This window comes from Limulus polyphemus, unplaced genomic scaffold (assembly GCF_000517525.1).
Source record: "Limulus polyphemus unplaced genomic scaffold, Limulus_polyphemus-2.1.2 Scaffold1207, whole genome shotgun sequence".
NCBI classification, from domain to species: Eukaryota; Metazoa; Arthropoda; class Merostomata; order Xiphosura; family Limulidae; genus Limulus; species Limulus polyphemus.
In genome coordinates, this window is record NW_013666817.1 from 182,683 (window position 1) to 208,579 (window position 25,897).

At 35.3% G+C, this 25,897-nt stretch overlaps 1 protein-coding gene across 1 annotated transcript in view; it reads right to left on the reverse strand.

Moving 5' to 3' along the window:
- Positions 1–25,897, reverse strand: part of LOC106462612 (serine/threonine-protein phosphatase 4 regulatory subunit 1-like) — a 205,933-nt gene that overhangs the window by 94,346 nt on the left and 85,690 nt on the right.

Sequence of the window (25,897 nt, forward strand, 5' to 3'; positions counted from 1 at the left end):
TATATATATATATATATATATATATATAGTACGAGAAATTTCTATTAAGTTAAATAAAATAACGACCTATATCTCCAGAATATATCTTGACTAGCTCAATATGTCGTTCTTACAGTTTCGTCAGAAGCTATCGATATAAAAGTTCACTAATCCAGTTGAAATTAAACTGGAACACCGTGATCTGGAGATATAGTCGTTATTTTACTTACATTAATAGAAATGTCTCGTAATAAGCTCCAGTTGGCGTTAAACAAATTTAAAAATTATATATTCCTCTAAAACGAATGAAAGATTTTTGAAGACTGCAAAGTTATGTTAGTCTGAGGCTGCATATATATATATATCATTAGAACCTGTTCATAATCATTACTAATAGTAGAACCTGAGGGATGTTTAACGATTTCAAACAGTAATTTTTACCACAGATAGACACAATTAACTACAGCAGAGGTATTTACGCAAAGGAAGATATAAAAAGCTCATTAAATGCCCAGATCTCATTTGAAACTAAGTAAATACTCTAATTTACTCCGACTGCCTAAGAAAATGGTTTCCATGACATGGGTGTAACTATGAACCCGCTAACGTTCTACAATAAACCGTTGTCCCGGATCTGGGGACTTCCTGTAATTAGATACGCATGTGTATATATTATCTAACATTTATACGTACGGATAATAACCACGGAAAAGAACTGTGTACAGTAGCGAATTTCTCTTTAACCACAATGAGACATTTAAATAGAAAGAAATGATTGTGTGCATGAGTCTGTGGGACCGTTTTATAATACAAGTCAGAGATGAAATAAAGAAGTTGATATCAGCTAACATAGACTTCCGATCAGAGCAAGCTATGTACTTAGAAGAGATACTAAAAAATTAACATGGTCATCAGTATAGATAGTTAAGTATATTTTTCTTACGTTTCCACTTACATAGATTAATATGCATTGTTTCATCATTTGGGCACCCTCGCTGTTAACGATATTTTCGGCTGTAAACCCAAGAGAATAACAGGGCATTTTGAACGTAGCAACTACTGACAGAAAAAGAGAAAATGATAAACTATCAAGGGAGTGAATGTTAGGAAATGAATAGAGATTAGTTGACACGGTAAGACATAGAAGAGTGATTAACCAACGAACCCCCATCGACAACAGGTTACCAGCTTATACATACAAAATCCAGATGTCTGCCATTTTCATATAATTAGATATTAATATCGTAAATACCACAGACAGATGCTTCTAACAAGACTAACGCGTACAGAATTAAAACAAACAATTTTCAATAAAATTCGTCCACTACGTAGTCCCAACAAGTTATACTATATACAAGTATGAGCCTGAAGGTCATAAAGCAAGCAAACCCCAGAATATTCCTGGTCTCGCATGAAGAGATAAAACTTAGTACAGCGACTTTTGTCATACACATATACACGCATCATCTAATCCAGTAGGTTATCATCAATCTCGCAAAGAGCTCGAAAAAGAAACAAATAATTTTAGTGACAAATAACAACACTCACCGCAGATGAAAAAAAAAAGAATGTACAAGAAAGCAAGTACCTTTAAGGTTTCTTCTTTGTAAGTTAACACAGAGAACCTACCAGCATAATACAACAACTTGACAAAGAGGCGTAGTCGTAAAACGACGGTCTTTTTTGCTGATCACTGTTAAAACGATAAGATTGGGTTTCGTTGAGACTACAAGGAACGTGTTAAATAGTGTGTTCTATTATAAAATTCATTTTAAACATATTTCGGGCGTTTCGGTAGGATATGATTCTCATTCTGCGGTTGATCAACCACCCAAATATATTTGGTTATACATTACTTGCTGCTCATCTTACCCACCTGCCACACCTTAGCAGCAGAAGGAAACCGATTTCCGCCTATGCGTCTCACCCAGCGACTATTTCTCCACCTACTGTCGTCAGAAATGGCCAATAGCCGTCGTTGGCGTGGGGTAAAGAATTGCTCCAGTGAAACCTAAGTCAGCGAAGAGAAACGCGGGAAAGAAACTTGAAGAAGAAATATTCAAGATGCTAGTGTTAGTATGTAAGAGAGGTGAATACGTCATCTAACCATTTGTAGTTGTGGAATAATAATAACATTGCTTATCTGTTTTCCGTACTAACGATACAAGTTATCATGAAAAACAGGGTGGTTAGTCATAGTTTATAGCACTTTTTTGGTCACGTGCCGAAATAAAAAAATGTAGATTAGAAAGAAAGAATACAGATAAAAATAAGTTTTTTAACGTAAACAAGTCGGTTCGTGTTCTAACAATCCTGAGAACAGCACGTGGTCGAAAATTAAATTAAAACCGAGCTGACTAAATTTCATCACTGAATTATCTCCCGTTTCTTCAAATTCAAAATAACGCTTCACTTTCTGTATAAGCTGTACATCAAACAGTGCCCTATCACACACAAACAACATGAACACTTCACTTTCTGTATAAGCTGTAAATCATCAAACAGTGCCCTATCACATACAAACAACATGAACACTTCACTTTCTGTATAAGCTGTACATCAAACACTGCCCTATCACATACAAACACCATGAACACTTCACTTTCTGTACAAGCTGTACATCATCAAACAGTGCCCTATCACATACAAACAACATGAACACTTCATTTCTGTATAAGCTGTACATCAAACAGTGCCCTATCACATACAAACATGAACACTTCACTTTCTGTATATGATGTACATTATCAGACAAACAGTACTATATCACATACAAACAACATTAACACTTCACTTTCTGTACAAGCTGTACATTATCAAACAAACAGTACTGTATCATATAGAAACAACACGAACACTTCATTTTCTGTACAAGCTGTACATTATCAAACAAACAGTACTGTATCACATACAAACAACATGAACACTTTATTTTCTGTACAAGCTGTACATTATCAAATAAACAGTACTGTATCACATACAAACAACATGAACACTTCATTTTCTGTACAAGCTGTACATTATCAAACAAACAGTACTATATCACATACAAACAACATGAACACTTCATTTTCTGTACAAGCTGTACATTATCAAACAAACAGTACTGTATCAGATACAAACAACATGAACACTTCATTTTCTGTACAAGCTGTACATTATCAAACAAACAGTACTATATCACATACAAACAACATGAACACTTCATTTTCTGTACATTATCAAACAAACAGTACTCTATCACATACAAGCAACATGAGTCCCCCGGTGGGACAGCAGTAAGTCTTCGGATTTACAACGCTAAAAACAGGGGTTCGATTCCCCTCGGTGGACACATCAGATAGCCCGATGTGGCTTTGCTATAAGAAAACACACACATAGCAACATGAACACTTTACTTTTTGCACAAGCTGTACACTATTAGACAAAGGATTTCTAAGAAATTACAAATAAAAGTAAAAAATATATAAGCTTTTCGCCAATACCAGGGCTCATCAGGCTGGCTGGGATACGATAGATCCAGTAGTGGTTTAGGCGCTATTTATATCATCAGATCTAATGAACAGTAACTGTTGTGGTGTGGACTAGAGTCAGTCAGTGAATTATAATTCTTAATAATTTTATTTACGTTATTTGCAAATCACATTTTTAGAGTAAGGATTAATAATACAGTATTATCTATTTATTTCTAACACCAATTTTTTTCATCATTATTTTACTTAACACCAGAATAAACACCAGCCATTACTTTTCCTTCATATATATTTTAAGTAACAATGCAGTCCGTATGTACGTACAATACACAAAGTTCTTTCTTCACTCAACAATGATGAGTAGAACTCCAGAAAGTAACAAGTTTTCTCCCCACAGAATTCTTTCTCTTGTCAACGATGGTGGAAATAACTACGAACAGCACCAACAGTTCTCTATATTCTCAAAATTTGTTCTCTAATTAACGATAGCGGAAATAATTACGAACAGCACCAACAGTTCTCTATATTCTCAAAATTTGTTCTCTAATTAACGATAGCGGAAATAACCACACATACAGCATCAACAGTTCACTTTATTCCCACAACAATTCTTTCTCTAATCAACGATGGTGGAAATACACCCCCACCCCCCACCCCACACACACAGAGCACCAATAGTTCTCTTTCTTCCCACACAATTAACAATTAGTTTTCCAATTAACATTGGTGAATCTATGGGCATCAAACTGCATTATGCTTTTCTAACGAGAACAAATGAGTGCCTAAATACCTCTTCCTGAATATTTCCATAGTTGATCAAGTTGTAAAAGACGGCTTTCGAAAGTTACATTTGCCACAAAAACTAATATATCTTAATTCATATCATATTTATTTATTGTATATGAAATTTACTGATTGTTTTTCACTCCGAAAGTCTAAACTAATACTGTAGTCTCACACATTCTCGGTCTGTTGTACTTCTACATTGTATCTCTCCTTCTTAACTAAGCAAATGCTTCTGACAATCTTTTGTGACGTGGACACACCAAGACGTGTCATTAACAAATGGGAACGCCAGTACAGAAGAAAAGTACGAAAATCAATTGGAACACCACTGTAGACTAGAAATATCAAGATCAGTAAATGGGCATACCATTATGAAGAAGAAACACAGGGATTAAGAAATGGAGGGCCATTACACGCAAAAAAGAAAAACAAAAAATAGGAGAATCAACAAGTGGTAAAACGGTTGAAAATATCGTTCATAGTGAAAATCTCCAAATAATCAATACAGATTTTAATTTATTTCTTTGCATTAATGTATAAGTTACAACATTATGAACTTTCAGTTAGTTTGTTACATATTTTCCTTTTAGTTCTGATCTTGAGAGTTAGCTTTTTTTCGATCAGAAATTATTTATAATAATACAGACAAGAAATATTGAGATCAAAATGCATGGAAATCATTACAGATAAAAGGCACAAGAATCGATAAAAAGGGAATGTCATTACTAGGAAGAAACATGCGAGTTAATAAAGCTTAATGTCATTTGTTGTTGGATGAACACGTTTGTACATACGTACACAATAACGTTAGTAAGAAGAAGTAGGTATTTAAAAGTAGAACGATGAGAACCTCAATTTCGGAGTGGTTGGGATTCAGAATTCTTATTGAAGTACGCTTTCCTCAGTACATATAAAAATAACACTTCTAATACTTTCGTGATAATTCACTAATCCGTTAAAAATGAGCTATATACATGCATATAGTTTTCCTTTTTTTTCTACTCACCAATACACACTCGAACAGCTTATGGCTAATCAAAAACAAGATTCTGCCATCATTGATTAAATTTACAAATCTATCTACACTGCTTGTACGTAACGTTATCCTGATCATAATAAAAAATATCAGTATAATACTTACCTATATGTACATTTTGAAAACCAAGCACTAAAAATTCACGTTGAAGTGCAACAATACAGCACCACAAAACAGCATTAATGTCGGAAACGATGGACCAGTATTTGCTCCGACTGACCCCTCCTCGTTTTTCTTGAAAGTTTATAACGGGCAAAACTTACTGCTTATAAAAAGCAGTTGTTAGGACTGTCTATCAGTCAAAATAGTCGACAACTTAGCTGCTTGATAACGCAAGCTATGTAGGTGCTTTATGTTTTAAGCACAAGAAACAAAAACAGTGTGTATAAAAACCTTTTGTGTATACACGTACTAATCTTTTGGATATCTGTAAAAAATCGAACTGTGTTTTTTTTTCACATTCGTGCACGAATGTCTTTTTATTTTACGCCTTCAAAAAATATTTTAACTGAAGTTGGTAACAATCAATCTATATAAAATTAAAAGAGTAATGGTTATAGTTTTACATGTTTATATTTTCACTAATCGTCATTATCTTGATTACATTTAAATGACTATCGTTTGTATCCTTTTTTGGTAAAAGAATTTATTAATCCCCTATTAGAGAATTTGTGGGCCAAGTGCAATGTATTTTTTTTTTCTACTAAACATTTACGTTTCATTGTTTTCACATACGTACATGGTAGAGTTAGGAGTTCATGCCTGATTAAGCCGGCACTGACCTTGGAGATGGTTTTCTACCGATGTTTAAAAATGTGATCAAGTGAAAACATTAGCATCTAAAAGTATTACAAGAATACTAATCTAAATTACCTGTAACGTCAAGTATTTGATATGCACTAAAAAACATTGAGAAATCAAACTTAATGAACGCCTATAGGCCTGTGTATGCTTTTCCATATACGGAGACAGCACAGGTGCTAGGAAAAACAAACCCTGTCACTCAGAGGGCTCTCATTGGTCCAAAGCCACTTTAACAATGTCAGGCATGTTCGCGTGCCTCCCTGGGGAGAGAAGTAGTGCAATCATCACCGGTGAGTTCCAGTTCCAGCTATCGACTGTAGTCAGAGCTTTCAAATAACAAGAAAGGGCATTCTAACAACTTGGGCATTTCTATTAAGGTAAAACAGACGTGTAAAGACGAGAAATGTGCAACTTACAGCAGTCACACAAAGAGCAGTTTTTAAATAGAAAAATGTACGATCTCACGAAATGTAAAACGTGAACCAGTGTAGATTCCATGGAGATTTTTTTTAATGTTCGTTTCAATCAGCAGACTCCTCACTCTTCATTGCTTTTATAACTCGAAAAAGCTTTACACCTAATGAAAGGTAGAACTCTTCAATTTATGCTTATTTGATGCACTGGCGAATTTCTCAATCATATGCACACAAATACGTGCATCTACACTATCTACGATACAATGCTTGTGTAAGTTTGCGAAATTGAAATCCATTATGTGGATTTTTTTTCGAGATTATAAAATTGATTATTTAATCAAATGCAACGTCATAAAATAAAACAGAAACGAATACTTAATCATGTAATGTACTTTAAAAGGTTTATTTTGTTTAATACATCAAACTGTGTACACTTTAATGAAGTATATTTATAATCTTATTAAAACTCTCACAAAATCGGTGATACCTAAAAAAGAAATCTTCATCGGGATTAGGTCCATGTTTTGGACCAAGGATGGTCAGGTTCAGCCTTGACCTCTTCCTCCCTCTCTTAAATTGTTATTTTGTTTGCACTTTTACTGAATCCTAGGTAATAACCCTTGTTACGTTGTTGTTGCATTACTCACAGTATGTTAAATTTTGACCACTGTCCACAGTTTTAATTAATATACCATTTTCGTGCCATGTCCAATTTATGGGGTAATATTAACTTGTATATTTTCACTAGCTTCACTTATGTATGATCGCACCATTAGTCCATGTTCACAATACAGTTCCATAAACAGTCATATACACATAATACTATTTTTACATACAAAACCCTTTTAAAATCTAGGGTTTGAATCTAAGGTTCAGTTAGCCTAGCACTGTTTGGCCTGTAAGATTTTTATTTATGATGTTTAGAGAGGAGAGGTACTTAGGGCTTGGTTCATCATGTATTATGTAACTCTCTAGTTTACTCATCAGTTAATTTTTATCAATATGTTATTAATATAGAAGCGAGTTATCCAGGATTCTGTCTGATAGAATTGGCATGTTTGAATAGTTGTGTAGAAATACTGAATTTGTTGATCGTAGGACTCTACATGCTGTCGTTAAAATATAGTTTTGTATTTGCTATTGTTTGCTGATGTGTGTTTTTGATACATTGATCCATGTTATACAGACATGTTCTAGGACTGGTCTTGTGTATGTTCTGTAAATTTTTAATACATTTTCTGGTGAAGCTCCTTGTTTGTTGCCAGTCAGACTCCTAAGGTAACTCGCTCTTTTCCAAATTTTCGTTTTTATAATATAAATGTGTGGTAACCAGTTTAATTTGGAGTCAAATGTAATCCCTAAGAATTTTCCTGATGTTGCTACCTGTAAGAGAGTCCCGTCTAGATATAACTGGTATTAATTTGTTTGTTTTCTACGATTTTGTAAATAACATGAGTTGTGTTTTGTGCGCATTAATTTTAATTCTCCATTTATTGCAGTACAATTCTATTTCGTTTAATAGTGGTTGTATATTGTATGTTGCTGCAGTTGGGTCTGGGACACTCTTTCAGATTGCAGCATCATCTGCAAACTGTGAGCAAAAAAGTGTGGTTAGGTCTTTGAGAGGCATGTCGCTGACATACATAATAAACAGTGTAGGGCCAACTACTCCTCCTTGAGGGATACCCGCCTCTGGAGTGCAGCATTGGTGTAGGTGCCCTCAACATTCACTCTGATGCTCCTATCTTTCAAGAAGATAAAAACCCAGTGAATAATTTCTTTGGGGTGTCCCAATTTGGACAGCTTGTATCTGACTCCGTTGTGCCATATTTTATCGAATGCTTTTTCAACATTTAGGAAGCATGCAACTGTACATTGTTTTTTATTAAAGCCATGTATTATTTCTTCTATTAATCTTATGAGATGATCTGTTGTTTGTCTTGCTTTTCGGAACCCATTTTGTATTTCCGGGAGTATTGATTTAATTTCAAGGTAATATACAAGTCTACTATTTATGATTATTTCAAGTAATCTTCCTTCATTGCTTGTTAGACTTCTGGGCCTGTAATTTTCAGGATTATTTGCTGGTTTTTCTTCCTTCTGGATCATATGAACATCAACCTGTTTCCAAGCAGTTGGTTTGTATCCTGTTTTTAAAGATAAGTTGTATAAAGATGTGATATGTTCTAATAATCTTAGAGGGCCTTTCTTGAGTAATGTGTTTTGAATTTTGTCTTGTTCTAGCGCTTTGTTTTTCAAAATTATGTTTTCTTGTATTTCTGCTACTGTGATGGGTCAAGTTGTTTTGTTGTGCAGTCATTTCGGCTTCTGTTGTTGTGTTATTGTGTTGAGTGTCCTTACTGAAATGTGGTGTATATACTTAACGATTGGTTAAAAGAGAAATATACTTGCTTGTTTGTTTGTTTTGAATTTCACACAGCTAGCCATTCCTAATTTAGCAGTGAAAGACTAGAGGGAAGGCAGCTAGCCATCACTACCCACCGTCAACTCTTGGGCTAATCTTTTACCACCGATTAGTAGGATTGACTGCCACATTATAATGCCCCTATGACTGAAAGGGCAAGCATGTTTGATGGGATGGAGATTCGAACCCGCGACTCTCAGATTGTGAGTCGAGCACCTTAACCATGTCGGGCCACTTGTTTGTTATAGATAAATGTAAACATATTGTATTGTATCCTTACATTACATTAAAACAAATATCTATGATAAAAAAATATGAGCATTTTTACACCAATTTAATGTGTAAACATTCTAAATTTAATACATGTTCTAGGATATTTCATACAAATTTGAAAAAATCAATGTCTTATTTATGATAAAAAAGAAACAGATGTCCAAAATATATGTAAAACATTTAGCTAATCCTTTGCAAGTTAATATATAATAACCATACTGTGTTCCAAGCTCTGGAATATAAAACACACAAGATCACTTGATCACTGCAACAAAAAAGGTTCATGGATTTAACATGTGAAAGGGCAGGGATAATGATTTGTTGCAGAGTGAATGAAAGAAATCCGTTGTAAAGAAAAGCAAGCACAAAGACAAATCATAATCAATGTAAAGAATTAATAAAGTGAAAAGAAAGAAACAAACGGCAGGAATTTACAGAAAAAATGAACAAAGTTGCAAAATTATAACAAACTAGAAATCAAACTGTGTATCTAATTGACCTACACACACACCCCCACACAGTCAGTGTTACAATGGCCATAGCAGCAATTCTAACAAAAGAAAAACTCAAAGTAAGACCTCAAAATAGGTCTTAACTCATTAAGAGAAAGAAATCGAATATATCTATAAAGTTTGGTTTGGGTTTGAATTTCATAAGGGATATCTGTGCTAGGCATCCTAAATTTAGCAGTGAAAGATTAAAGAGAAGGCAGCTATCATCACCACCCACTGCCAACTCTTAGGCTACTCCTCTATCTAAAAAGTCAAACTGCTCTCACAATCTACATTTTTTCCATAGCAGACCACACAAAAGTGGATGACAAGTATTCAGAAGTAGCCCTGCTGAATAAGAGAGTTGTGAGATAACCTTATGCTCAGGATGATGTTGGATACTGTAGAACTATCTCATGAAATAGTGGGAAATGTCCTTGACCAATATAATAGACTGCTTCCAAAGCACTCTACCTAAGACGAGTTCCATCAGTTGCTTGAAAGTAACTGAGACATTACAGAGCCTGATTATTATGACAGGAAGTTCATAAAAGTAACCAGAAGTAAAATCGAGTGATCTAACCCAATGGGGTACTTTTGACACACATAAAGATTCATCCGTGCACAGAACCAGAAAAACTTAATGTCCCTTACCTTGTTCAACCACCAGACTTAAACAAAGAACTTAAGCTTGCCACCTTCCTTTCTCACAGTTACTACTGGTAATGACCAAGCACTTTCTGAAAGTTGTACGATTCTGTCCTTACAGTTTTGATTTATCTTAGCGCTAACTATATCTGTGATGCTCCAAGGAAGCCTGCTTAATGGCTTCTATATAGGATACACATCTCTGAAAATAGGTAATGTCTGTTACTAGCTGACCATCTGATCCAACAAATACACCAGACAGTTCTGTCAATTCTCTAGTGTCTACCAATCATTCATTAGTTACTTCAGGTGTACTGGCAACCTCTTATTTGCACAATGAGATGGTACAGCTGAAGTAAAATAAACTAAATTTCTCTTTCACTTACTTGATGCACCTGCAAACATTCCAGCAGACAAGTTAGCTGTAAAGATTATAGTTACAAACTACACATGGATGAAATATTGTTCTTGAAAACAACAATTCAAGAGGTCACAATTTGGTTTTTAGACTTAGAAAAATGCCTCTTATGTGTCACTTTTACTGCAGTACAAGTTGATTGTGCAACCTGAAACTACATTTGCAAAAATCATGGAACACCACTTAGGCATTAGATTGAAATGTAATGTCACCGGTTATATGCACTTGTGGAACCCACTGCTATTGTGCATATTTCAGTTAGTATTTCAAGGTTGCAACATAAAGCTGCAGTTCATCTGGTACACAGGTTATATTAGTAGATAAGTTCAGAGGGGCATTCAAGCTTTAAACACACGTGCTTGAACAAGATTCCTGACAACTCAAGTTTCACAATAGCACAAACATTGATAAAAAGTTGAGCTTCACCATTCACTGCAAGCCTGTCACTTATTGGGATAAGTAGTGGTTTCAATTGAAGTGAGTAGTTCACTTAGAGAACAATATAGTTCAAGCAACTCTTGTGCCCTGTATTTCTATACACACCTAGCCATTCTCAGCCCAAAACACACTGGACTAGCTACCACATCTAGACAGATGGCTCCTCTTTCTTATGTCATTGGCCAGACCTAGGCTGACTCTCACTCATTTAGGCTAGTAGAACCAAAAGCATTCATAGCCTATTATCTTCTCCGAGTTTTTGCCTACTGTTCCATCTTATCTGTTGACACACGAGTTACTTCAGAGGCACAAGGATAGGACAACTATGTCACCAATTACCACCAAGTGTCCACATAACTGCAGCAAGAAATTCTACTTCCCTGCTATCGATGTGGACCTAGATGACTCTCCATCTGCACCATCAGCAGAACTGAAGCAGCAGGTCCAAGATAACTCTCCAATTCAGCTTGCATTAATGTGGACTTAACCAAGTTACCTTACATTACCTGCAGGGTAAGTCATCTGTTGCAGCTTCTTGTAACTTGGTACTCTTGGGACAGAGTTATTGTAGCAACTACAACTAAACAACTATGTGATATTGCATAGGCTCACTATGAATTCCCTCCATAAATTTGTTTAAAAGAATATATTCTCAGTCAGTTGCTGTCATGCTGGAGTATATTTTACAATGCAATCATTGCAGCTTATTGAAACACAGTGTCAAGTTTTCATGGGTACCACTTTATGAGCCTTAAATTTCAAATGGTAGATGATTACTTTTCTACTGGATCACAGCATAAATACAGCTTTGATACAATGACATCCTAGCCGCAGAGTTTGTTGGATTTCAATGATTTCACAGCGACAAGTGCCAGACCATCTAAACTCAGTGATATAAAGATGTCACTTTTTACTATGTCTGGAAATTCCAAGTGAACACTTAGTGAAAGCACTTAAGGAAAAATACAGTTCTTATTCCACAGTAATTTGGAAGAATAGAAGTGTAATCAACTTCACCTCACTACTTTTTTTTTCAATGAGATTAAGTAGACAACCATCCATGTTTGTGTCATTTGTCACAAATGATTGTAGAACTGGCATCAGCACAGAGACTGGCTATGTTTCTCAATTATTAAAATAACTACTAAACATTAAATTTTCTCTCTGTTTCAATGACATGTCACCATGGCAATGGCATAATTATTGCTCATGTTGATGTGTAGCATCATTTCTTCTCTCTTTGCAGGAAAATCCTTGAATGGTCTAGAATACATTGTGTGCATGACAATGTGTATGGTAATGGGTAAGGTTTGGCCAGAAAAATTCATACACCCAGCATAGTTTGTCTCTCAGCACATTTAAGGGATCCACCAAGCATGAGATCTCAGGGATATTAGAAGCTGGTCTATATGGCTCACTGTAAAGACCTCTCAATTTTCTTAGTCTGCCTGTAATCAGTTACATTTTCATGGCAGATTTTCACTGGTTCTTTGGAACTCACGTAATATAGAGTAGGACCATGCTATCAACAATCTTGAGAAGCCCAAGTCCCGGCTCAGTTGTAAAGTGTTGGACTTATGGTCAAAGTGATGGATGACACTCTAGTACTTTCAATTGAGAACTTCTATCGGTCAATCAGATGTGTCTGATCTTGGCCTCAGATCTATATGCCTCTCCTGTTCCCTGCCAAAAGTGTTGCCAGAGTGCAGAGACATTTCTCAGACAGTACCTCACTAAAAGCATGAGAGAGAAAGAGAAATATTCCTGAGAAATAAAAAAACTGCCATTTGCAGATAACTAGATCCTGGTAAGATAGAAACAAATGGCCACGGTGCATGAAACTAGACTCTGGTCATCAGCATTATTTTTTTTTCTATTGAAGTAATATGTATTATTACAAACTAAAAAATACATATAAATCACACAGTCATTTAATCACAATAAGAAGTACCTAAGTATGTGGAAGGAGAAGAGTTGTGATTTGTTGAAGAGTGAGTGCAAGGGATAACAATCAGTGTGAAGAAAAACACACATTATTAACTACAACAGAATCACATCAATAACAAAGTCTGATTATAACAAAGAATTGCATAAATGAAGCTGGACAAATTGTTTGAATACAAAAGAAAATGAACAAAGACAATGATAAAAGGAAATGTATTTATATAAATAACAATGTAACAAACTGGAAACAAAACTGAACAAGGTTTAACCTGTCAATAAAAGTATTTCTAACTGGTTATTATAAGCTCTACCTAAGCAAGCAAAACATGGAATATTATCTACCTTACATTTGGGCCACGTATAAAGCCTTAAACATTTTGGAATTGCATTCAAAAGAATATATTCAAACATTATTAAAAATGCTGATCTCCAACATTACATGGGGGCAGAAAACACATAGCATTAAAAATAATGATTCCAAGTTTGTTTTATAACCACTTATCTACATCTTCATTATTCTTAATCATTGACACATAACTGAAATCACGTTAAAAGCGTAATGTTTTTAATAAGCAGAAACCAAACGGTTTTTTAAAAAATGTATTTGATTTTCTTTCTTTTTGCAGAAACTGCTTTGATCCAATACAGTTCTCAAACGAGTAAGCTCCACTACACCGAGTGCGCTGCCTGGCACATCCAGCAATTAGCAATTCATCAGAAATGATCAGCTTTTAACGATAGCAATGCAATGTGTATTGTCTGGACATTTGTAAGTTATTTTTTTGGTACACATCAAAATCAGTAGATTAAAAAAAAAGGAGATTAATTTACATACAAGGGTCGTTTTTATGTTTTTCACAGCAGAATTTTGTCATTTTGTGTCAAGATGTTTTGTCAAGTACACGCTAGTCAAATAAATTATTTCACAAATGTTTATTATTTTACCTTTATTTTCAACTGAACGCGAGGTACAGATCACCGGTAAAATTAAACTTATATCTCACAATCCCAATTGGCATATCTAACACACTTAGCGAGAAGACACGGTAAAGATAACAAAGGGGGAGAAAATAATTTAACAAACAGGTCGAGAAGACTGTTTGTTTCTTCAGAATTTTTGTGCAAAGTTACACAAAGGACTTAGCTGCACATAGCCATCCAAAATTTTGAACTGACAGAGTAGAGAGAAGGCAGCCAATCAACAGCACAAATTGCCAACTCATGAGCTACTCTTGTCTGACCTAATAATGGAACATGATAGTCACTTTTGTAGAGCACCCTCAGCCCCAAGTGCAGAGCACGTTTTTTGGGGGAATCGGGACGTGAACCATCAATCCTCGGATACATCAGGAATTCTAACCACTAGGGTATGCCCGGCCAATAGAGCAAGGAAGAAACTTATGCACTACCTCCATTTTTTCATGACGCTCCTATTTCTGATCACTATGTTTCAAGTCTCCCTTTGAGTCAGCAGTAAGTTTAAGGACTTACAACACTAAAATATATGGGGTTACATTCTCTGCAGTGAACAAATTGCAGACAGCCCATTGTGTAGCTTTGCGCTAAAAATCAACAACAACTATCACGTTTCAAACAATTCAACTAACGGTAATAAAGATATCAGAGTTATTTAACTACACTGCTTGTAGCTTGTACAAATCTGTACAATAATATTCAAACGGCAGTTCCCGTATATCTTAACTTGTATTTTACTATTAATCTATTATTACAACCATGTGGTTATCTTTATCTTGTACATAAATATATACATGTGTCATCAGGCGACCACAGCAGAGAGAAGTTGAAAAAAGAGCACCATTTTCATCGCCTGATGATCCCAGGTTATGAATGGCGAAACGTCACGTGTCATATCAACTTAGACCACATAGAATTGACAGATTTTCACTTACAATATAGTTTCTACTCGTCCGTCATTTTTAGGCAAAAAGACCATTTTTATCTCTTATACTGATGAAATGTCATTTATATTCCCGCTCGTACAAAGTTAAGTCATTTGGCCCATACTAATTTGTAGTTACGACAAAGCTACTAAAAGCATCTGCCACCGGCCCTAATTTTAAATTACTGACAAATGGGGAAGAAACCAGTCACCAGCACCCTACTAAAAATCACCTACACTAATGGTATGTCACTTTTATAATGCACTAATTGCTGAAATTGAGGGGAATCTTTTTTTATCACTGCTCGACGGATTCGAATCCAGCACACAAGCTCCGTAATCCAAAGATCTATCAAAGGGCAAACCCACACCCATTGGCCGAAACAATGACCACATTTTTTTCTTGTATAACCGTTTGTACTGTTTTGTTTTTTCACACAAGAGAAAAGAATGTTCAATGTAATGAAATTATTTTCTTTGGTGATAAACACATCCTCCCCTCATAAAATACAAAAACAGCATGGTGCAGTATTTTTCAGGAATGTCTAATCCAAGAACGTCTTAGCTATCAGTGCTGTAATGTTAATCAGCCTCATTTTCCATAAGATACATCTTTACATCAACAAAAAACTAATTATATTCTAATCCGTCAAAAGGAATAAAAGTATTAAACCAGCAAATGTTTGTAATTAATAAAACAACAAATTTATTTAAATACTAAAATAAACAAATATAATGTCTAGTTTATTAGTGTAAAATCTTATGCACCTCTCATACAAAATATCTATGATAGATCCGGTACCTTACAACCCTGAAAAAAAAAGTTGTTGTTGATCTTTTTTTACACCAACTATTCGAACTCCCATTAAAATTTTCAGAATCTTATTTTATTGTAAAGCCATGAATAACAGAATTAGTTACACGAATCCTAATTATTAAAATCTTAAAGACGACAGGGATCGATTTAATATTCACAATTTAGGAATAACCATGCCTTATCTTATAATCAGTAAAACCTAGATACTAAGCAATTGGCAAGTAGGTTCTGATAATTTTCTCCGATATGGTTCCTCCATGATCTAATTAATATATAAATGGAATGTGACAGAGTCAACTACACTTATTCAGATAAGTAGTAGTTAACTAACTAGACGGTCCAACCAGGATTTAAATCAGATGAAACTATTTCTGGATACGATGGAGATACATAATCCAACCGATCATTCAGATAAGAATGATCTCAGATGAAGATGAGTAACTAAAAAGTCTCCCTAGGATTTAATTAAGATGTAAAAATCAGATACGGAGGAGTTACCTACATGACCCCACCGGGATTTAGTTCAACTAAGGATATTTTCAGATAAGGAGCTAGCTATGTGGACCCACCAGGATTTAACTTTGATAAGAATGTTCTCAGATACGGTGGAGCCAACTACATCTCATGGTCTACAACAACGTTAATCAAACAAGACTGTTCTCAAATACGAAGGAACTAACTACACAGTCCCACCGGGAGTTAATGCTGTCAGATAAAGGGGGCTTGGCTATTTGGTCAATGCGAAGTATATTATTATTTCGTAAGAATAAAACTGTTCGTATGGGTGAATCGTACGCTTGGAAACCTCTCAACATTCACATCCCCTCATCCAGGATAATGGTATCGGCCATTTTTCTTGTGTGCTGAGCTGGGATGAGTATTCCATACCTTAACCTACTTCTTCCTCCCCTTCCCATAGAAATCGTACCCGAGGGCGCCATGACGAACCCTGGGACCGGTCCCTGCGACATGGGATGGAATGCGACCTTGGGACGACTACAAAATACCAGAAGAGTCTGCTGTATATAGTTCAGTCGATCCTTGACAGCTGCTATATTCGAATCACTGCTAATCGTAGTGCAGACCGCAAGAGCCCTGTCAAGCTCTAGTATATTCTGCCTAAAAAAAACGCTCATCCTTAGTCGGTTTGTTCGTAAATGAACATACAGTGCAAATAATAATACATATTAAATGATCATTGAAACGTAATATTATCATAGCTATGACATGGAAAAACTACTGTTCTAAGATAATATTAGTCACCCCCACCTCTCAGTTCATTGCTATGTAAATCAAGCCTCTGACGAACAGTAATGTGAAGGTTAACACATATGGCTGGTTATTTAGCATATAATATACATAGTGGAATCACAAATTCTTATCTAGATTGTCACTTTAAATTGTGTCACAGTTTAAAGTGCACCAAACTGTTCTGGAATCATAGCTAAACCTCAAAGAAGACATATAGATGTTTTGCTCATATGATGATTTATTGGACGAACATAAACAAGATAATACGTGTGTCTACAGGTATTGTTAAAATAAGGTTTAACCGCTTCCAAACTATTGCCACGGTTTCTCGAACATCTGGATATCTAGAACGGAAAGGTTTGTTTGTTTGTAATTAAGCACAAAGCTACACAATGGGCTATCTGTGCTCTGCCCACCACGGGTATCGAAACCCGGATTCTAGCGTTGTAAGTCCGCAGACATACCGCTGTGCCACTGGGGGCAGAACGGAAAGGTCGATTCTCGATCGAATTATTGTTTGTTCTTTGAATTTCGCGCAAAGCTACACGAGCGCTATCTATGTTAACCGTCACTAATTTAGCAGTGAAAGACTAGAGGGAAAGCAACTAATCATCACCACCCACCGCCAACTCTTAGGCTACTTTTCACCAACGAATAGTGGGACTGGCCGTCACATTATAACGCCCCCACACGGCTGAAAGAGCGAGCATGTTTGATGGGAAGAGGATTCGAACCCGCGATCCTCAGAATGCGAGTCCAGCGTTCTAACCACCTGGCCATGCCGGGCCAATCGATTGAAGTAAAGGTAGAGTATCTGCCCCAAGACACAAGTTCACAGCCACAATTAGACACAGTATCAGTTTACAAACTATTAGAAACAAACTTCATAACAATGATCTGTATGCTAGACGCCTCATACGGCCTCGTCCGCTCACTGTAAATGATGAAAAAGCTCACCTGCAAGTGTCAAGAACGAGTACAATGGATTAAAGCTAGCAAACTTTTAGTTCCATTAAGAATGTACGAAATTACTCTTGGGAGGCGCATTGCATCTATCTCAACTGTGACTCCAGATACTTGAGATGTTCTGGAAATGGATTTGCCAGAGGAATGGTCAAGCCTTCTTCGAAACCTTATCTACACTCAGCTTTTGAGTATGCAACACTGAAAACAGCCTGTATTAACATTAATGGTGGCCATGATCTATACTGAAGTAAAAATGTAAAGCCACGTCACCTAAGTATTCATTTATAACCATGGCTGAATGACCAATCGTTTTCAAGTCTCATGACTGACTATTAAATGTTATATTTGCAGTAAAATGTTTGTTTACTTTACAGCAAAGCCCCAATGGGCTATATGCTGTGTCCACCGCGGGGAATCGAACCACGAATTTTAGTGTTGTAAGTCCATAGACTTACTGCTGTCCCACCGGAAAACGCTTAAAACTCAACTGACGGGGATGATTGATATTACTTGTATAAATGGTTTTGCCTTGTCATAGTTATAATATTCTAAATTATAATCATATTTTAATTTTTTTATTATGCTTGTGAAAGCCAAATGCTTAACGTAAATACGTTTCTGGTTCAACCACTTAAAATTGGAAAGGTCTTTCAAATCAACACTATTAAATTTATATTTTATGACAAAAATATATATAAATTATACACCCATTAGACGAGTTTCACAAGGTAGGCTTCGCTCTGCGAACTTCCGCTTCATAACTGTAAGCTTAACGTTGAAATAAACTTGCAACTGTCAGAACAGACTGGTCTGGCATGGCCTTGTGGTTAGGATGCTCGACTCACAATCTGTTGGTCACAGATCCGAATCCTTTCATCGAACATTCTCGCCCTTTCAGAGGGGGCATTATAAAGTGTCAGTCAATCCCACTTTTTATTAGTACATAGTAGCTAAAAAGTTGGCGGTGGGTGGTGTTGACTGACTGGTTTCCCTCCAGTCTGTCACTTCTAAGTTAGGGAAGGCTAACGCAAATAGAACTCTAGTAGTTTTGCACGAAATTCAACATAGAAACAGAACGGAATACAAGTACTGGTCCTTGGAAAGAAGTGCAAATTTAAAAACTTTTTATTGAATGGTAAATAATATGTCCATTTTTTTCAATAAATCGTCACATTATGTTTATATAATTCTGTAAGTTTTCTCTCAGTCTATAAACAACAATAAACATCTGATGGATAACACCATAAAATTTTAAATAAAGGCCTTTAACAAAAAAACAGAAGTTTCGTTACACCTACATACACTTGCAGAAGTACAGTACTATGACCATTCAATCATCACTACGTATTTAAATTCATATTATGGTGGGTTATTTTTAGTTTAGTTATCTCAGACCTTCTTAATGTCTGAAAACAAATTTAGTTTACATATTTCTTACTCTGAGCTGTTTGGGGTCATTATCATGCTGGAAAATGAAATTTCTTCCACTAAATTACGTCCAGAAGATTTGTTTGTTTTTGGAATTTCGCGAAAAGCTAGTCTCTAATTTCGCTGTGATAGACTAGAAGAAAGGCAGCTAGTCAACTCTTCGACTACTCTTTTACCAACATAAAGTGGGATTGACCGTCACATCATAACGCCCCCAAACGTCATGAAAATGTTATTACATACTACACGTTTTGACAGATCAATGCTCTGTCGAAACATGTAGTATGTATTAAAATTTTTCATTATACTTACAAATCGTTGTGTGTCTTATATATACAAGTCTCCTAGCGTAATGTGCTTCCCTACACAAACACTGTTGCAAAATCCAAGACTCATCAATGCAATAGAGATGAACAACTTCGGGTGGGATAACCTTATAGTTTCTTTTACCTTTGTATTTTTTAATAATTTTAATAAACTTCAGTGGTTAGACAGTTCCATTCTTGGATGCTGCCTCTGAAGGTTACAGACAATTTTCCTTTAATCTCTCACCATTTATGCGACAAATGTACTGACTTCTATTGGTTCCAACAATCTTAACCTTTGACTCATCAGACCAAAGTACTCTTCTACACATACAAATTGCCCAATTTTATCACGCATTTTGCAAATTGGCAAACTTCAGTCTCTTCTGCTTGTTGACTTTCCGAAAATGTTCTTGCTGCAATGACACTTTTCGACATGGACGTCCGCAGAAATTTTACTGGAGGGGGGGGGGGGGCAAAGTAGTGTGAAATTTTGCATTGAATAAAAAAATTCATATACATATGCTGAATAAATAAAGAAATAATTATCTTTCTCATTTTCCAGGTGGGGGTAATTGCACCCTCTTGCTCCCCCCTCCTGCAGACGCCCATGTCTTTCAACCCTTCTTTATGTAGCCTACGTAACACTTTGGAAGTGCCAACTTTAACATCAGTGGTTTCTCGACGTTCTGCAGCAAAGCGGCTGCTAAAATGTACTTCCATCTTTAAGGGAATTAAGCCTAAAGAACTTAACATTTGATCTGAAAAGCTTAGGTGGTCTTCTGCGCTTGCATCTTTGGATAACTTTATGAACTCCAGTTTTCGATGCAACAAACTTCCCGACGGATATAAAGCTATTATGTTATGTCTGACTTTATTAGAAACTGTGCGTTTTGAAGTTTATTTCATACTTGAAAGTAGAGCAGTCACGTGTGTGTGTGATTTTACATAGCAAAGCCACATCGGGTTATCTGCTGTGTCCACCGAGGGGAAACGAAATCCTGAGTTAGCGTTGTAAATCCGTTGACATACCGCTGTCCCACAAGGGGACGAAGCTGTGATGTTTGTCACAGACTAAAGAAAAGTTTAACTACTTTTATAAAGTCAAGTAACAACTATAATGACCAAAGAAACATTTTTTTAAAAATACTTTTACAAAAGCAAACTAACGTGTTTGTGGAATGTTATTTGATGTTGGACGTTAGTATAAAAATCAAAACATTTTATTCGCAACAGTGTAATTTTTTAACACAATTTTTGAGCTCGTGAAGTAAAAGTTTTGATGGTTTATCTAATATGGAACGTATACTGTTTTGTATTTTATCACAAAGCTACACAAAAGGTTGCCGCATTCTCTCCATGCACCATAGGGAATTGAATTCAGAATTTTAGCCGTGTAAATCCGTAAATTTACTGCTGACCAACTGGGGGATGTATTTCTAGAACTAAGCTTAATCGAAATTCTCTGTTCTATAACAGAAACTCTAGGAAAGTGATATTTCGTATAATGATTACTTCATACGGTGTTGTAAATATAACGAATAAAATAAATAAGCTACTTAGGAAACGTTTGACAATAAACACTATAATTATTTTGTGCATAAAAAGTAAAATAAACGTAAAAATTGTCCATGAAATTTACCGTTCGGTTAAACATAAGTGAGACATTAAAAAACAAAACACATAAGAAATACCACGTTAAGACGTTTGTATAATCCTCAGGTCTGTTGAATACGTTAGCTTGTTGTGTGAACTGTATTAGCTTTCATGTACGTGTACTGTCAGTTAGTTCATTAGCCTGCAAGTATCAAAGGTCGTTTAAAATAAATAACGCCATCTATTTAACTGATGGAATAAGAATGAACATATTTTATGTATGATAAAGATGCTTGTGGGAGTATTTATATGTTTATGAGTACGTGTGATTCATATATTTTCCCCTTCAAAATTAAATTTTGGACAAGTGTTAGAAGAATAAACTTACTTGAAATAAGCGCTACTTCCGAAAAAAAAATCTAAATGAAGAATAAATAATAATTTTGCCAATAAACAAAATTCTGACAAATGCAACAGTATTATTCCGTAAAATATGCGTAATCCTTATCTCACTCAACGTTTGTAGAAATCTTGAAAACTGTTAACAGTATACGTTTATTTGTTTTGCCCCTAAATTAATTCAAAAATTAGACGCATCAAATAAATACCCACAAACGAATAATTTTGTATTCGGATATTCGCACAAAGCTATTAAAAGGCGATATGCGTTAGCCGTCCCTAATTTTTTCTATAGCACCCATCGCTCTTTCGCTACTCTTATCTGACCAAATAGTAGAACTTGACAGTCACTCTTATAACGCGGCCCAAAAGTGCAGAGCGCGATTGTTTTATTTTATATTTGGCAATAATGGAACAGGAATGATAGACACACTTGGCCATGATCGGCCCCAAATTATCATTTTTGGAAGTAATGGAATACCAATGACAGACACTGGGCCAAAATCGGCCCCACAAACGAACGAACTCGAGCACTATCATTTTAAATTTTTAGAACTTTTTGTTTCAGTGATAAACTTTAAAAAAAGGGAGGTGATAAGCAACCTCAGCTACAGTTCTGTTGATTGACAAAACAAAATGGATGGTTACAGGAACAATGCCCATTAGAAGGCACGGCAGTGTTCTTATGAATTAATTATGTAAGTGAATGGTTTCACAAACAGCTAAGACCAGCAGGCATGGCCTCAAACGCATAATACTTATAAACGTGCTCATAAACAAAAAATTTACATCAGCAGTCATAACCACAATTCAAGAAACCCGACATCCCTGGTGATTTCAGATGTTGGCTTTCCTTATTCGGAAAGTGACTTGGCAGGGGTATCATTAGCAGACATGGCTCTGTTCATGTAGAGTTAAGTGTATAAAAGAAGGATCTGAAAATTTCAACGACTCTTATCTGAGCCTAAAGACGCCCAAAAAACAAACTGTTCTCTATGAAATTATTTTAAAGGCAGCGCTTACCACATCAAGAAAACCTCCCACTTTGTGATTAGTTAATTTTGTATACATTCATACAGTCTTTTTTAAATGATAACTTAATAGGCCAACTTTACATCCAATATACTAATACCATATAAAATTCCATTATGGACCATTTTCTATCAAGAACTTGCTTATTTGCTGCAAGCTTTTACTACTCTAAGCTCGTTTGTAACGGTCCATTCTGCTATTCAACAGGAGCTACGAATCTTCACAGCGCCAATCATATCGATAGTTTTAATCCAAACACATAACCATATGTTAATTGCACCCAGTAATACACACCTAACTGTTAATACATCAATTTTCACCTATTTCCACCACGCGAACCACCTACGTGCACAATTCCCAAGGGTGAACACAAACTCACAATTCGTGGTCCCCTAATTTTAGCCAACTTTTAAGCTAGCTGACAATTAAGTTTTCAAACGACTCTGTCTATCAAACCGGAAATGTTACATCACAAGTTCAACGCATGGTCCGGAACAGTGCTCTTACACTAAATTTTCATAGCTTCTATTGTCTCCACTTTTGCAGATATAATTACAGAAGCTGTATGTAGAATAACACATACAACAATAAGTATGACTTATTCACATAAAACGGGTATTCAACACACTATTTTATACAATTTAGCACCTGCGCAATATACAACAACAAAACTTTTTCCGGTGATAAACAAGAAAATCAAAAACACAATACGCAACTGACATTTCTTGACAAGCCTATGAACAGAGAATGCAACAAGTATAGAACACTAACTCATATAATTAGTTGCACTCCGCTATGCAAGAGATATACATGTCAAAAGAGCTGTTATTACCTTTGTGTGTGTGTGTGTGTGTGTATCACATTGTAAAAGTAGTTTCTAAGATACAAGGACAACTTTTAACTAGTCTACATTTACGAGGTATTTGTGTAGATTCACTACTGCACGTGACCAGTAAGGTTTAAAATAAAACTAAGATATTTGCATTTCTTGTTGCGACACACGTAAGTACACATATGTGGGTTTTAATTTTATACACAACACAAATACGCATTCAAACATAGAAAAGCGTGGCAGCCATTTGATGGAACTTAATTAACATCAATGGATGCTCAGAAGAAAACAGCTTAAATAAACCTTTTTTTATTTGTGTCAGCTCAATCACGAAAAATAAAAAATACTGATACTTGTGACTTTGCTTCCCCAATATTGATGCTATTTTACCTAACGGTTATACCTCAAATACATAGTATATTTGTATTGTAATTATTTTAGTCAAAATAACTGTTGCTTTACTATAATATTGCGAGAGTTGGTACCAGTAACGTCAACACAAATTTTACAAATTTCATAAAAATTAAATACAACTGTTTCATTGATAACTTGGGCGTTTCTTTGACTGTCTTTACGAAGGATACTAATGTCTCACTGCCAAATTGGCACAGAGCAAGTGTAAATGTCTGGCTTAACAATGTAATGAAAATAACTTCAACAAAAATGACTCTTGTACTTTATATGTTGTGTATATAAATAACAACAAATATATATATATATATATATATAAATGACGCCGTGAACTACTTTTAACAAAGTCAGGTTAGTTTGTATAATACCGTTTCTCCACTACAATAGCATAACACTTATATATATAGTTCTTGTTTATAAATTCTACAGATATTTTATACCTATATATATGCATGGACAAAGGAATAGCCTATATATGTTCCATTTCCTAAACCACGTTTTGCCGTGCGCTCTTAACATTTGTTAACGTAAATCAATCTACAGACAATACGTAGAGCTTTATGTGAATGTTTATAAATTTGAATCTCAAGACTAGTATAAAATGTATTAAGATTTTAAAATATTATTCGAAATGTGGTACCTTTCAAAACCAAAATAATGTTATTAAAAGGGAAAAGAAGAATTCTAAAGATACTGCTGAAATTACTGCATCATAAGCTAGTTGTGTTTGTTTTAGACAAAGATACTCAATCTATGCTGTGTTCGCCGCGAGGATCGAACCCCGAATTCTAGCGCTATAAATCCTTAAACTACCACTGAGCCACCAGGCACGTCTATAGTTTGATCTAGCTAATTTAGTGATGCTATCAGTTTTCTAAGTTTCATATTAGAATTTTCAATATTCATCAAATTTTGTAATTTTCAAATTGTAATTCTTTTACTCCACTCTTCCTCTAATTTCTACCCGTTGTTAAAAGAATCTCCAACAGAACCCCCAATAAATTTAAGGAGTATTTCAAACATTTCTTATTATGCTCCACACAGAACGGACTTCCGTGTGTAACGATTAAAACTTTATATCTTGCTCTTTTTTCCAGAATTCTGTTAATGTCAAATGCTCGATTTTATCGTTCTTTTGTATTCTTCTGACACATAAATAATGTCCTTATCTCGGTTATTTAGTTTAATAGCGCAACTTTACATTCACAGAATCAGACAACAAACAAGCAAAATAAATTTTAGTTTACATCTTACGAAATCACTTTTAGGCAAAAAATTAAAGACATACAGCGGGCTACATAGTGAGGCAGTTGGGATACAAATTAATATTGAACAAAAGCATAAAAGTGCAGTAGCTATTATAAAAGAAAGAACAACGCACTTAACAAAGTATTATCAAGTATGACAAAAATACAGCAAAACATCAACATTTGAACTCCTCTTTACAGGAGCCAGAGAAGTTTCACAGATCGTAATCTGTTTTATACAATTAATATTATCATTACGTTTTCAGTAAATTGGTTTAGCAAGTTAAATATCTAGTGTGTGAAGATACCTATACCGGGAAAGCTGGATGAAACCTCGCCATCTAATACATGTGATTTATTTTTTTTTCTGTACACAAGTAAGCACATTTGCATAACTGCAACTACTATAATCTTGACCTAACTAAAATAATTTGAGTTATTAAAAATAAATGACCCTGATGGTAAGGATAGTTGAACCCTACTGGTCAATTCTTTCCACTGTATGCCTATAGCTGTGAGGGTCCTACTTCTACATATACTTCTTTTGACTGAGATACTCCTTACCTTACCACTTGTATTCGT